General features: G+C 45.9%; 1 pseudogene; it reads left to right on the forward strand.

Annotated features, from left to right (window-relative positions):
• Positions 1-4,800: 4,800 nt before the first annotated feature.
• Positions 4,801-15,781, forward strand: part of LOC144737842 (uncharacterized) — a 49,680-nt pseudogene continuing 38,699 nt past the window's right edge.

Consider the following 15,781-nt stretch of genomic DNA (forward strand, 5'->3'; position numbering starts at 1 on the left):
TATTTCTTTTATGCCTGATGATGATTGCTTGTGTTGCAATCGAAACGTCGCAATTATTTTAATTTATTATTTTATCTTTAGACGTGACTTAACCGAAAGAAACAAAGAATATAAAATGCACATATACTTACTACATACAGACATGTTACATGCATGCATGTTACATACTTACGACCGGAGTGTGATTCGAAGAGGACCACGGAGTGATTCGAATAATTTGAATGCGATTCGAATATCACACTTCAATGTAGGTTGTTCTAATCGAATTACAATTATTCGAATCCCACTATAGTCGTATTAGAATCACACTCTCCACTGTTAGATGAATGTGTGGTAATGGAATTTAATAGCTATTTACAGTATATACACACATTTAAAGAGTATAACAATCACACATTATAACATACATACAATACACATGAATAGAAATATAAACATTTCTATTCATTTTTTAAAACTGAGAATGTGGTTGTCCATGTGGGGACGGAGATCGGTGGAATGTATCGTCTCCGCTGTGTTTCGGAATCCGTGTGATCACCCAGTCACATCGCCTAACTCCAGTCACAGCGCCTTACCCTTCAAAAATAACACTACAAACTAGTGTTATAGTAAACTATAATATTGTGAACTCTAGCAATATAAGCTATGAGCGATACATTATAACGCTATAAAATAACATCATAAACTAGTGTTACAGATTAGAACACCGTACATTGAAGTGTGATATTCGAATCTTGTTCGAATTCTTAGCTTCACACCGTGGTCCTGTCTTTGCCGCTGGCCCCCGAGGTCTCTCCCTGCTGGGCGCCGACTGCAGGGGTCCCGCCCTTCCCCGACCCCTCGCTGGTCTGCGAACAGATGCTGCCGCCGCTGGGCTCATCGCTCGCGGGGTAAGGACTGTCGCCCGACGGTTCACCTCCCTGGTTCGCACCTCCGCGAGTTCGCGAGAGGGGCATGGCTCGTCGCCGGCTTCCGTACGCCTGTAAACACATCGTTGCCTCTCCGCCAATCCAATGCGACGCCTCCCCTCACACAGCCCCGCGCAGCGATCACACGCTCTGAACGGGGGTCAGGGGTCGGAGGGCGAATGACTTTGCTCGCACACGCGCGACCGCCGCGAGCGGGTGATAACGTTCGTTTAAAGGGACCGCGGAACCGGTGTTTATGGTGGGTGTGAGCCCTCACACCGCACAAGTCTCCACGGCGACAGACGGAGCGGGCACCCGTGTTCTCTAACACACGTAAACTGTAACACCTTAAAGATAACATTAAATATGAAACGACTATAAACTAGTTTTTTTTTATATAATTTATAACACCGTAAACGGAGGGACAGAATTAGAATATCTATACTCTTTGGTGCTTTCGGCAAAGTCACGTAGGAAGAAATAAATCAAAATGAACATTGTAAAATAAATAAACGGACAAACATTTGTTAAAAATACGTTTTTATTAATCTGCAATAATTTATACGTTAAAACTCCAACCGAATATGTATTATGTTCTATGTTCAAACAGTTACAGTACAATGCAAACCATATCCGTTCCAGGAATACCAAAGTGTTAAAGTATCATTACCCATGATGCTCTAATTAGTTCACCACGTTTGTTCACTGCTCGTCTATGTTGAAGTCAAGGCCATATATCCAACGAACGCGTCATCAATGTACATCCTAAAGTAGATTATTACCATCCAAAAAAAGCTTTATACTTGAAAAAAAACCCGTTTAAAATGTTGAGTAAAGATCTAACTACAGATGCATTCCAACTTTAGCTCAACAGGAAGACTTAAACACTACAATATTGTCCGGAATTGAACCATCTCACAACCACTGCTCATCACACCACTTCACAAAGTAATCCGACAACATCAAAAATCACCACCTGCACGTCAAGAAACTCTCAAACGAACTGTAAAATAAAGGGTCAGAATTACACACAAAAGTACTCAAGACAGCTTAATAGGTATAACCTCATGCAACATTATATTTCATTCACCGCGAGCTCTCGGTTTGATCCTCGAGCCACTCCATGACATCCAGCCATCTCTCGGGATCCAACTTCATGGGATCGAAGGCGGAATTATCTTCAGGAATCATTGCAGCACCTTGAATTTCACCTTTTGATTTCAGCTTCCTATAATCTTGGACCTTCTGATGCCTCTTCCGTTTTGATGACCGTGCAAATGACTTTCCACACACAGTGCACAGGAATGGCTTCTCGCCCGTGTGTGTTCTTTGGTGTCTCTGAAGATGTGATGACTGTGCAAATGTCTTCCCACACACAGGGCACAGGAATGGCTTCTGGCCCGTGTGTATTTTCTGGTGTCTCTGAAGATGTGATGACTTTGCAAATGTCTTCCCACACACAGAGCACAGGAATGGCTTCTCACCCGTGTGTGTTTTCTTATGATCTTGAAGAGTTGATGACCGTGCAAATGTCTTCCCACACACAGAACACAGGAATAGCTTCTCGCCCGTGTGTGTTCTCTGGTGACTCTGAAGATGTGACGAGTGTGCAAATGTCTTCCCACACACAGAGCACATGAACGGCTTCTCGCCCGTGTGTTCTCTGGTGTCTCTGAAGATGTGATGGCCATGAAAAGGACTTCCCACACACAGAGCAATTGAATGGCTTCTTTCCTCCGTGTGCGTGGGGCTGTGGGGAGCGTCTCTGCTCCATGTGAGCGTAGTAACAGTAGCGGTGTTATTGAGTCAAAAGTACGCTATCGGCCGCAAGGATGTGGGAAATGTGAAACATGAAGGTGCAGGATCAGGATGGGATTACAATTATTTGAATAACACTTTGGTGGTATTAGGATTAAGCTGTCCACTGCTGGATGAATGTTCCATCTCAATAGCATCAAATAGCAATATTCAGTATGAATATATAAATAATCGAACAAACCCAATATAAGCCAGTGCAATTATGAATCCTTAAAATTGTAATGACTCCAGACTCTGACTACAGAGGGTTCTTTTATTTAGCCTTTAACGCGGCTTAGGACCCAGGCGTCAAAATATAGCAACGATGACGACGAGACGGCAACCAGCCTCGACCCGAATCCCTCCCAACACAGCCCCGAACCTCGTTTCTCCCCCTCTCTTATTCTCAGCATGAACCTCCGTCCACACTTGGTCCCGCCTTCCCTTCTCGAAATCTCTCAATCCTGTTGTCACCACTTGTCGCTTAGTTGACGCACTGTCTTTACATCACCCACCTCGATGACCTGGACCGGAACCGGCCATGGGCGGACATATCCGATGGCACCTGTGGGCAATACAACAATGCCCTCTCCCTAACCAATGTGGCCTGCGAGGTGCCAGGTTTAGAATCGCATGAAATTATTAGAATCACACCATCGTCGTATTAGAATCAAGTTGCCCACTGATTGATGAATGTTCTATCTCAATGGCATCGAATAGCAATATACAAGTATGGAAATAGATACATAATTGAACAAACCCACGATGAGCTCGTGAGATTATGAATCGTTACAATTCTAATGACTCCAGACTCTGTAGACTATAGAGGGTTATTTTATTTAGCCTGTAACACTGCTTACAACACCGGAATCACGATACAGCAACGACAACGACGAAACAGCAACCAGCCAGGACCCGATATTCCACCAAAACAGCCCCGGACCTCGTTCCTCCCCCGCTCTTATTCTCGTTGTGAATTTACCCCCACCCTTTGTCCCGCCTTCCCTTATTTAACTCTTTATATCCTAGTATTAGGTTTTAAAAATAAAACATAATAAAATAATTCTCACGACGTTTCGGCTACAACGCAAGCAGCCATTCTCAGGTGAAGAATGAAACACAACCATGCTTGGAGCGTATATTTAAGCTGGGTTGGAGGGTGAAGAAGAGCGCCTTGACAAATTAATTTGCATATCAAGAGGAATTTAGCATATTTATGGGAAATGCGTAGGAGGTGGGCGAGGGGGGGTTTCAAAGTCATATTATATTCATTCTACGTGACTTTACCGAAAGAACCAAGAAGATGAATTTAAATGCGATTAAAACCGCGCACCTCCTAGGTTACATTTACGACTCCCGATGTGCATCTACATATAACATACATTCTAGCTCAGTGTAATTCTAATATGACCATAGTGTTATTCTAATCATTTTTATTAGATCCTAATCCTGTACCCTCCAGTTCGCATATCAGACCCCCGGTTCGCATGTCCAACGGACATACATATTACATACATACGAGCACAGTTCGCTTGCACGTACCCTATTATACATACAAATGCGCAGATTGTGATTCGAATACGATCACATTGTGATTATAATACTTCGAATGATATTCTAATATTGATTTGAAGCTTTCGTGACTGCAGGAATTAATACTCGTTGTTTTTGTCGGTAAAGTCACGTAGGTAGAAATAAAACAAAATAAATTACGACGTTTCGGACGAAACACAAGCGCACGTCTTCAGGTGAGAATCGCGATATCCGCGATGTCTGCTGCGAGCAGCACGATGTCTGCTGCAGACATCGTTTCGGGCGCTTGTGTTGCGTCCGAAACGTCGTGATTTATTTTGTTTTATTTCTTCCTACGTGACTTTGCCGAAAGCACCAAAGAGTATAGATATTCTAATTCTGTCCCTCCGTTTACGGTATTATAAATTACATAAAAAAACTAGTTTATATTCGTTTCGCGGCGGTCGCGCGTGTGCGAGCAAAGTCATTCGCCCTCCAACCCCTGACCCCCGTTCAGAGCGTGTGATCGCTGCGCGGGGCTGTGTGAGGGGAGGCGTCGCATTGGATTGGCGGAGAGGCAACGATGTGTTTACAGGCGTACGGAAGCCGGCGACGAGCCATGCCCCTCTCGCGAACTCGCGGAGGTGCGAACCAGGGAGGTGAACCGTCGGGCGACAGTCCTTACCCCGCGAGCGATGAGCCCAGCGGCGGCAGCATCTGTTCGCAGACCAGCGAGGGGTCGGGGAACGGCGGGACCCCTGCAGTCGGCGCCCAGCAGGGAGAGACCTCGGGGGCCAGCGGCAAAGACAGGACCACGGTGTGAAGCTAAGAATTCGAACGAGATTCGAATATCACACTTCAATGTACGGTGTTCTAATCTGTAACACTAGTTTATCATGTTATTTTATAGCGTTATAATGTATCGCTCATAGCTTATATTGCTAGAGTTCACAATATTATAGTTTACTATAACACTAGTTTGTAGTGTTATTTTTGAACGGTAAGGCGCTGTGACTGGAGTTAGGCGATGTGACTGGGTGATCACACGGATTCCGAAACACAGCGGAGACGATACATTCCACCGATCTCCGTCCCCACATGGACAACCACATTCTCAGTTTTAAAAAATGAATAGAAATGTTTTTATTTCTATTCATGTGTATTGTATGTATGTTATAATGTGTGATTGTTATACTCTTTAAATGTGTGTATATACTGTAAATAGCTATTAAATTCCATTACCACACATTCATCTAACAGTGGAGAGTGTGATTCTAATACGACTATAGTGGGATTCGAATAATTGTAATTCGATTAGAACAACCTACATTGAAGTGTGATATTCGAATCGCATTCAAATTATTCGAATCACTCCGTGGTCCTCTTCGAATCACACTCCGGTCGTAAGTATGTAACATGCATGCATGTAACATGTCTGTATGTAGTAAGTATATGTGCATTTTATATTCTTTGTTTCTTTCGGTTAAGTCACGTCTAAAGATAAAATAATAAATTAAAATAATAGCGACGTTTCGATTGCAACACAAGCAATCATCATCAGGCATAAAAGAAATAGCAACAAAAAACTAACTAGAAAACTATAGACAGACATACAAGCAGACAGATATCACAACGGCACACAGAGAGAGGACACACATCGGCACAAAGAGAGGGGCCGCCCCTGTGACGGTCCCTTAAACATAGAGAGGGGGGGCGGGGACGGAGAGAGGGAGGGGGCAGAGAAAACCAGCACATCAATGAGTGTACGGCAACGCACCGCTGCTGCAAGCAAGATGACGACGCGGCACGGGCACGCAAGCCTGAAAACTAGGAGAAAGGCACACGAAAATTAAATAACCTAGCAAAATATCGAAATGTGATGTAATACAACACAGAGAGTCGGTTAACACACAATTAACGCATAGCCTGGTTGATTACGTATCCCAAAGATTGCTAAGTTAGAATTGTAAGTGTGAAAATTCCAAAGAGAGGACACAGGCAGAGAGAACACATAGCCAGAGAGAGAAAAGGATAAGCTTAAAACTTCCCCGTAGAAGTGGTTCAATCTTAATTTTGGAGCTTTCGTGACTGCAGGAATTATTCTTTGTTTCTTTCGGTTAAGTCACGTCTGATGATGATTGCTTGTGTTGCAATCGAAACGTCGCTATTATTTTAATTTATTATTTTATCTTTAGACGTGACTTAACCGAAAGAAACAAAGAATAATTCCTGCAGTCACGAAAGCTCCAAAATTAAGATTGCATTTTATATGTCTGTTTGTAGTAAGTATATGTGCATGTAACATGTCTGTACGTAGTAATTATGCATGTAGTATGTATGCATGTAACATGTATGCATGTAACATGTATGCATGTAACATGTATGCATGTAACATGTATGCATGTAACATGTATGCATGTGTAATGCGGGCGTAAGCGACCTTCCGGATGTGACGTCACGGGGGGTGGAGTCATGTGACGTGGGGGGAAGGTTCGGGTCCTTAAGCGGGTAAACCGGAAGGGGAAGGCAGTCGGGGTGTGAGCGGAAAAGAGTGAGGCCACGCGGGCGAGTGTGGAGAGGGGGGGGCGCCGACGGCCATCGGGAGCCAACCCCGAAGATAAGAGGAAGCTGCGGAGTGGTGTGCAGCTGCAGAGGAGACAGCCAGAAGGGCTGCGTGTTAGAGGCAGCGGTGTGGCTGCCAGGAGGAGCTGCGGAGAGAGAGAGAGACAGCAAGAGGCTGTCAGAGCTGCGGAGGGAGAGGAGTTGCAGCGAGTACAGCCAAGGGGGGCTGTGTGAGAGAAACAGCAGCATAGCTGCTGTTGTGGATCGGGCCGACATTGGAGTCAGCACCGTGGAGAAGCTACAGAGTAAAGACAGCCGTGTGGGTGTACAGCACGAACCGAATAAAGGACACTGAGCCAGACATCGTGGTCCAGTCGTTTATTACACTGGTGTCGGAAGTGCAACGGCATGTCGAAACAAGTGAGGAAGAAAGTTAATCCGGCGCCTGCATCGGCTTCTTCGTCCGACGACGACGAACTCCCTCCAACCACGGATCCTGTTGGGGTGGTGGAGGAGAGCCCGGCTGAGGCGACCACGGGAACGGGAGTGGAGGATGTTGGCGCGGTGGCGGGTCCGTCGACATCATCAGACGCGGATCAACGATGGCAAGCGATGGCGGTACAACTGGAGGCACTTAAGGACGTCCTGGCGCATCTATGCCATCTCGTCGCGCCAGGGACGATGGATGATGCAAGTGGTGCTCCGCGGGCCGCCACGTTGCCTGTCCTGCCGCCGCCATTGCCCACGCGGCAAGAGGCCGCCATTTTGCGCGCTCCGTGGCGCCAAACCGCCATCTTGGCCACGCCGCGGGCCGACGCCATTTTGAATTTGCCATCACAACCACCACCATTGGAAGACGGCGGGAAGAGGAGTCGGAGTCGCCACCTTACAACGGTTAAAGAATTTTCCGTCGGTGGGGACTGGAGCGCGTTCGCCTGCCGCTTCTTGGCGGCGGTACGCACAGCAAGATGGACCGATGCGGAGGCTTTGGAGGTGTTGCCGACTCTCCTGGACGACGAATCTGTCCGATTCTTCCGTTCCATAACGACCGATAAGAAGGCAACTTTATGTGGTGTTTTTCAAGAAATGGCCGATGCTTATGAGCCACCAGATGATGCGCATCGGCGATTCGCTCAACGACAACGAGCACCAGAGGAGTCGCCCGTGGCGTTCAGGGGTGCGGTGCTGGAGCTGGCCATGGCAGCTTATCCTGAGACGCCACAGGACCTGCTCGAGCCTCTCATATTAGGGAAAATGTTGGAGCTGTCTCGGGATCTAGGGATCCCCATGCCTGTGTGTGGGCATGAGAAGCTAACTTCCCGGACGGCTGCTAAGTGTCTCGATGCGCAATTCAACCTCCGTCGCTGGAAACAAGTGACGGCGTGGACGGGGGGGCCCGTCAAAGAAGGGGATGCGCTGGGGTGGAACCCTGCGCAGGCTGTCTATGTTCCGGATGACCGGGGCCCTCAACAACTGACGGCCGCCTCCGCTCCATGGACGGGACGCGGCGGGCCGAGACCGCGCGCGGCGCTACCAGAACGGGGCCGTCAGGAGGCGAGGCCTGCGCTTCGGCGCAACGAGGCCGAATGTTTCCGCTGCGGGCGTAGGGGCCACTACGCCAGAGACTGCTGGGCCCGCTTCCCGGCTCCGCCGCAGCAGGAGGCCTCGGCACCGGTCAAGTCGGCTAAAGATCCTCCGAAACAGGCCGGCCGTGACATTGCGGGGGACGAGGGGCCCTGCTCGGAGGACGCCTGCCAGGTCTGCGGGACCTTCGAGCCCTGCAGCCCTTCCGACCCAGCTGCGGGCACGGTCACAGGACAAGCCCAAGACTAACTCTTTAGAGACACGGGACGGCGGTGGACTTCCAGCTGCGACAGGGGGATTACCCCCTGTCATTCCTCGACTTTCATCGCGTTCCCGTTCTGCGAGTGGGCCGCCGACCGTCCGGGACGGGCCGGCGACCCGCACACGTTCCAAATCGCTTACGTTTCGTTGATTGTTGTTGTCTTGTTATTTTTTTCTTACAGTTGTATTTATTGCATGCTTTTTGTACGTTCGTTGATGTTAATTGCGTTGTTGTTGTTGTTCTTGCTGTTACATTGTATGCTTAGTGTCCTTTAGGGGGGGAAGCTCGGTTCGCCGCATTACGATTTGCTATTGGTCAGCCGAGGTCGGCTGGGATTTTTCTATGGGGGAGGGTGGTGTAATGCGGGCGTAAGCGACCTTCCGGATGTGACGTCACGGGGGGTGGAGTCATGTGACGTGGGGGGAAGGTTCGGGTCCTTAAGCGGGTAAACCGGAAGGGGAAGGCAGTCGGGGTGTGAGCGGAAAAGAGTGAGGCCACGCGGGCGAGTGTGGAGAGGGGGGGGCGCCGACGGCCATCGGGAGCCAACCCCGAAGATAAGAGGAAGCTGCGGAGTGGTGTGCAGCTGCAGAGGAGACAGCCAGAAGGGCTGCGTGTTAGAGGCAGCGGTGTGGCTGCCAGGAGGAGCTGCGGAGAGAGAGAGAGACAGCAAGAGGCTGTCAGAGCTGCGGAGGGAGAGGAGTTGCAGCGAGTACAGCCAAGGGGGGCTGTGTGAGAGAAACAGCAGCGGAGCTGCTGTTGTGGATCGGGCCGATATTGGAGTCAGCACCGTGGAGAAGCTACAGAGTAAAGACAGCCGTGTGGGTGTACAGCACGAACCGAATAAAGGACACTGAGCCAGACATCGTGGTCCATTCGTTTATTACACATGTAATATGGACGTGCGAACCAAGGGTGGGATATGTGAAACGGAAGGTGCAGGATCAGGATGGGATTAAAATTATTTGAATAACACTTTGGTGGTATTAATATCAAGCTGTCCACTAATGGATGAATGTTCCATCTAAATGGAATCAAATAACAATATTCAGTATGAATATGTAAAATAATCGCACAAACCCAATATTAGCCCGTGAAATAATGAATCATTACAATTGCAATGACTCCGGACTCACACAGCAGAGGGTTATTTTATTTAGCCTTTAACGCGGTTTCAGACCCCAGGCGTCACGATATAGCAACGACGACGACGAGACAGCAACCAGCCAACACAGCCCGAAACCTCGTTCCTCCCCCTCTCTCATTCTCGGCGTGAACCTCCGCCTACACTTGGTCTCGCCTTCCCTTCTCGAACTCTCTCTATCTTGTTGTCACCACTTGTCCCTTAGTTGATGCACTGTCTTTACATCACCCACCTCTATGACCTCGGTATTTAAATATCATTAGAAGTATTACAATCGCACTCTACAGATATGTATGTAAATTATCTGTTCAATCGAACCGGGGGTCGGATATGTGAACTGTGGGGGGGGGGGGGGGTACAGGGCAAGAATCGCATTCAATTTTTAGAATAACAATATGGTCGTATTAGCATTTTAATGGACTTTAATATATGTTACGTGCAAATGCAAATCGTTAGTCGTAAATGCGAGGGAGGGGTTAAGAGGTGCACGTTTAATTTTTATTTTAGCATCATATTTAAGGACACTGTTGTTGATAAGAATTCTTCTGGACATGGCACGTGCCTTGTTCTACTCGATCAACCAAAATTAGTACAATGTCGGTCATACAGGAGTGTGATTTCATTCATGAGTAGTATTCACAGAGCCCCGATGACACTAACCTGCCTTAACAAAGTAATCTTGAGTGACTTAATTCTCAGCTCAGACATGATCATCGCAATCATTTCCAAAGACGTGTGGGGTCCTGCGAGAGCAGGTCCCGACTACTAACAGCTCGGCAGCAGAATCGGAAGTAGCTGCGTCGCCCTCGAAATGTGATGTTGCTGCTGTTGTTGTCGCTGCTGTTGTTGCTGCTGTAGTTGATTCTGTTGCTGTGATATACGCAGGGAGATGGTGTTCCGTGATGGGATGACGCTTTTGATTAAAGCCTCTGATCAAACTCACCCGATTGACGCCCTTGATCACATGTTAAGCTCTATGATAGTGAAACATAATATTATAACCTATGAACTACAACCTATCCATTGTAACGCTGTAAAATTAACCCGTAAAAACAAAGTTTTTCACTATAAATCTTTTATATGCGTGGCGGCTAGAGTCCTCTCTTCCTCTGGCTTAAGATGGCTGTCACCTATGGGTCAGATGATTGCCTGCCACCATTAAGCAATTGGTAATTAAATTTAATTTATTTTTCCTAAAAAGTGTACAATTTTGGAAAAAAAAATTAACGAAAATAAATTGTCGCGCACAACGAGTCTGTGTGCAAAATGTCAGCTCGATTGGATCACGGGAAGTGGGTTAAAGATCGACTGAAAGATTTGCACGGTCGTAAGCGTGCAAGCAAGCAAGCAAGTGAACTTAATATAAAGGATTTAAAAAATTAACCCGTAAAAACAAAGTTTTTCACTATAAATCCTTTATATGCGTGGCGGCTAGAGTGCTCTCGTCCTCTGGCTTGAGATGGCTGTCACCTATGGGTCAGATGATTGCTTGCCACCATTAAGCAATTGGTAATGACATACAATTTTTTTTTCATAAAAAGTGTAACATTTTGGCACGGTCGTAAGCGCGCAAGCAAGCGCGCAAGCAAGCAAGTGAACTTAATATAAAGGATTTAAAAAGAATATTACCTATTGGGTTTCACTCCCTCGTCGAGAAGGCCGCTCTTTTCCTTTTCTAAAGTTACATGCTAATTTCTCTGCATTCACGTTAAATCGAGGACAAAGTTTTTATTCAAAATAAGCGCACAATTACACACTGAGATGCACTTACATATTCATGCATGAAGCACAATGGGCACATTACTCTTCGGTATGTTAATAGACATGCGGATTGTACCTTCCAAAATTGACAATCGAATGCAAATATCCTGAAAGACAAAGGATTGGATCCTAGGGGGGGAGTTATAAGGCGGCTCAGAAGCAGAGCTCAATGCCATTTCGAGAAGGAACTTGATGAGGTTGGACGTTCGACTCGTCGCTCTGCTGATCGCCCTTCAACCGCGAGACAACGAAGCCTGGCGAGCACAATTGCTGTGTCGACACATCTTCAGACGGGTTCCAGACATCGATAAACCGTGAATCTCCAAGTAAGTGTCTATTTTCGCGGATAAATTCTTAAACGTGTTCGTCGTCAAATTAGCGGGATTTGTTTTGCCTCTCGTTTAGACACGAGCGTCGTTCTTGTTTTAGCAGTTAACAAAATCCAAAACTCAACGCTAAACATCATTGCGGCCGATAGCGTACTTTTGACTCGATAACACCGCTGCTGTTACTACGCTCACATGGAGCAGAGAGGCTCTCCACAGCCCCACGCACACGGAGGCAAGAAGCCATTCAATTGCTCTGTGTGTGGGAAGGCATTTTCAAGGCCATCACATCTTCAGAGACACCAGAGAACACACACGGGCGAGAAGCCGTTCCTGTGCTCTGTGTGTGGGGAGGCATTTTCACGGGCATCAACTCGTCAAACTCACCAGAGAACACACACGGGCGAGAAGCCATTCCTGTGCTCTGTGTGTGGGGAGGCATTTGCACGGGCATCAACTCTTCAAACTCATCAGAGAACACACACGGGCGAGAAGCCATTCCTGTGCCCTGTGTGTGGGAAGACATTTGCAAAGTCATCACATCTTCAGAGTCATCAGAGAACACACACGGGTGAGAAGCCATTCCTGTGCCCTGTGTGTGGGAAGGCATTTGCACACTCGTCAACTCTTCAAGACCATCAGAGAACACACACGGGAGAGAAGCCATTCCTGTGCCCTGTGTGTGGGAAGGCATTTGCACAGTCATCACATCTTCAGAGTCATCAGAGAACACACACGGGCGAGAAGCCATGCCTATGCTCTGTGTGTGGGGAGGCATTTGCACGGGCATCAACTCTTCAAACTCATCAGAGAACACACACGGATGAGAAGCCATTCCTGTGCCCTGTGTGTGGGGAGACATTTTTACACTCGTCATCTCTTAACAGGCATCAGAAGGTCCACAATGATAGGAAACTGAAATCAAAAGCTGAAATTCAAGGTGCTGCAATGAGTCCTGAAAAAGTTTCCACCTTCGATCCCATGCAGTTGGATCCCGAGAGATGGCTGGATGTAATGGAGTGGCTCGAGAGTCAACCAGAGAGCTCGGGGTGACTGAAAAAATATGATGTCATGTGGTTATACCTATTAAGCCGTATCGAGTACTTTTGTGTGTAATTTTGACCATTTTAGTTTTACAGTTTCGTGACGTGCACAGTGGTAGTTTGTAATGTTATCGGATTACTTGACGAAGTGGTGTGATGTGCACTGGTTGTGAGAGGGTTGAATTTTAGTCGTTAGGTGTTCCTGTTGAGCTAAAGTTGGAATGCGTCTGTAGGTACATTTTAAACGTTTTTTTCAGGTATATAGCTTTTTTTGATTGGTATTAATCGACTTTAGATATCTGATTCCAGGATGTACATTGACTCGTTCGTTGAATATATGGCCTTGACTTCAACATAGACGCACAGTGAACAAACGTGGTGAACTAATCAGGAAATCATGGGGAATGATACTTTAACGCTTTGGTATTCCTGGAACGGGTATGGTTTGCACTGTACTGACATAATAAACATTCGGTTCGAGTTTTGACGTAAAAATGATTGCAAGATGAATAAAAACGTATTTTTAACAAATGTTTGTCCCTTATTTATTTTACGATGTTCATAGCAAAAACATGTTAACAGAATTTCAGGTGGAAGATCTCCGTCACACAAGTGTGCCCTTAACCGGCAGCATCTTGTTACAAATGTTATCGCAGTAAACAATTCGGACCACAGCAGGACACTCAATCTCGAGCATTTGCGAAGCAACGATATGAGAGGGCTAAGACCCGCAAGTTTATTCGAGTGTTAACGTTATTTTAGCTATATAGTTAAGTACATGTATGTGATAAGAATTCGTCAAAATGGTAGGTTTCTTGTTCTCCTTAAATCAACCAAAATTATGACAAATGCCATAAAATGAGTGTGCGCTAATTCTTCAGTAGTATTCGCTAAACACAGATGGCACTAACCTAAGTAAACTTTAGTCTCTCAAATCTCAACTCAGATAGGATCATCTCAATTATTTCCATGAACGTGTGGGGTCCCACGAGAGCAGAGCCGGCTACAAACAGCCGGGCGGCAGTTGGAGCAGAAGCAGAAGTCGCTGCTTTGTCATCGAACGGTTTCATAGCTGCCGTAGTTGCTTCTGTTACTGTTATATACGCAGAATGTTGGTGCTTATATAAAAAAAAAAACTCTGATCAAACCTACCATTCAACGCTCTCGATCGACGCCTTTGATATACTCTTACATTGTTAACTCTCACACTGTGAACGTTAACAATTTGAACTCCAACAATATAATTTAAAAACATTAACATATACATTTGAAGAATATACAAATTACCGTAAACAAGTGTTAAAGTAAACTCAAAATTTGTAAACTCTAACAATATAACCTATGAGCAATACATTACAACGCTATAAAATAACATTATTAACTAGTGTTATAGATTAGCAAACCGTACAATGAAGTGTTATATTTGAATCTCAATCGAATAATTAGAATCATTCCGTGGTCCTCTTCGAATCGCACTATGCTCGTAAGTATGTAACATGTATGTATGTAATATGGACGTGCCAACAAATGGTGGGATATGTGAAGCGGAAGGTGCAGGATCAGGATGGGATTAAAATTATTTGAATAACACTTTGGTGGTATTAGGATCAAGCTGCCCACTGCTGGATGAATGTTCCATCTCAATGGCATCAAATAGCAATATTCAGTATGAATGTATAAAATAATCGCACAAACCCAATATTAGACCGTGAAATAATGAATCGTTACCATTATAATGACTCCGGACTGCAGAGGGTTCTTTTATGTAGCCTTTGACGCGGTTTCAGACCCCAGGCGTCACGATATAGCAACGACGACGACGAGACATCAACCAGCCAACACAGCCCCAAACCTCGTTCCTCCCCCTCTCTCATTCTCGGCGTGAACCTCCGCCCACACTTGGTCTCGCCTTCCCTACTCAAACTCTCTCTATCCTGTTGTCACCAATTGCCCCTTAGTTGACGCACTGTCTTTACATCACCCACCTCTATGACCTCTACATGACCCCGCAATGGGCGGAGCAACTTGGGGGGCATACCTGGTGGCACCTGTAGGCAATACAACCATGCACTGTCCCCCACTGCCCATGGAAGCACGTGTTCCCGCCGCCCCGAGTTCTTTTTATTAGCGGATTGCGCTCTGGTGGGGAAAGGTCCTCGTTATGAATCGTTTTGCAACGTTCAGGTCCAGAATACCGAAATATACCGGGAATCACCTGTACTTAAAAAACATGTAAATTGATAACACTATAAACAATAACACTAAACATTAAACGACAAAAAAAAATATCAACTGGTTTTATAATTTATAGCACCATAAACGCAGGTACGGTATTTAAATCCCATTAGAAGTATTATAATGCCACTCGACACATGTATGTAAATTGTCCGTTCAATCGAACTGGCGGTCGGATATGCGAATTGTAGGGGGTACAGGGCAAGCATCGCATTCAAATTTTAGAATAACAATATGGTCGTATTAGCAAATTACTGTGCTTGAATGTATGTTATGTGCAAATGCTAATTGTTAGTCGTAAATGCGAGGGAGGGGTTAAAAGGTGCACGTTTAATCCAGTTATAACATTTACTTTAGCATACTATTTAATGACACTATTGTTGATAAGAATTCGTCAACAAAAATTAGTACAATGTGGGTCATACAGGAGTGTGATTTCATACATACGAGCAGCGTTCGCTTGCACGTTCACTCTACATAAATATGCGCAGTGTGATTCCAAAACGATCACATTGCGATTCTAATACTTCTAATTATATTCTAATATTGTATTAGAATATGTCTATTCTTTGGTTCTTTCGATTAGGTCACGTAGGTAGAAATAAAACAATAAATCACGACGTATCGGACGTAACACATCGCGGACAACG

The sequence above is a fragment of the Lampetra planeri genome, chromosome 74 (genome assembly GCF_965212315.1).
Source record: "Lampetra planeri chromosome 74, kcLamPlan1.2.h2, whole genome shotgun sequence".
Lineage (NCBI taxonomy): Eukaryota > Metazoa > Chordata > Hyperoartia > Petromyzontiformes > Petromyzontidae > Lampetra > Lampetra planeri.